At 48.6% G+C, this 475-nt stretch overlaps 1 protein-coding gene across 1 annotated transcript in view; it reads right to left on the bottom strand.

Moving 5' to 3' along the window:
* SLC12A2 (solute carrier family 12 member 2) overlaps positions 1-475 on the bottom strand; it is a gene marked incomplete at its 5' end in the record, with an annotated part of 100,429 nt that overhangs the window by 68,702 nt on the left and 31,252 nt on the right. The window lies entirely within an intron of this gene.

Here is a 475-nt window from a genome sequence, read left to right as displayed (position 1 = left end):
CACCCAGTTGCTGGGGCCCAAAAGCCAAGCAGAGGGACCAGTGGGGCAAACCCCTACCTCACACCAGGAACAAGTTCTCACCTCCTGGTCCATGGGACAGGCAGGAACAGCCTTCTACAGACCAGGACTATCCCATTATCATGAAGATGTGGGAGCCTTTCCCTCCTGTTCATAACTCCTGCTGGGAGCCAGGAGAATTGGCTGGAGGAAAGTATGTAGATGTCCAATCTCCTTCAAGACATTTTCCCAAGGGTGATTTCTACCTGGTTGTCAAGTTATTTTTCTGTCAGAGCAGCCATTTCTGTTCCAGGAAAAAAAGCTTGAACATGTGCACCCTTTCACTTTCTACTCTGAAAGCAGTGATTCTCCCAGGAGAAACTGAATATCTGTATATGTGTGTGGTGATAATAAAGGTTGCAAGCCACAAGAGCAGGGGAGGGCTGGGACTGGGGGTGTGTGGAAAGTAAAAGTAAAC

The sequence above is a fragment of the Alligator sinensis genome, unplaced genomic scaffold, assembly GCF_000455745.1.
Source record: "Alligator sinensis unplaced genomic scaffold, ASM45574v1 scaffold227_1, whole genome shotgun sequence".
NCBI lineage: Eukaryota > Metazoa > Chordata > Crocodylia > Alligatoridae > Alligator > Alligator sinensis.
Note: the sequence above shows the minus strand (reverse complement) of the source record. Positions and strands in the feature narration are given on the sequence as shown.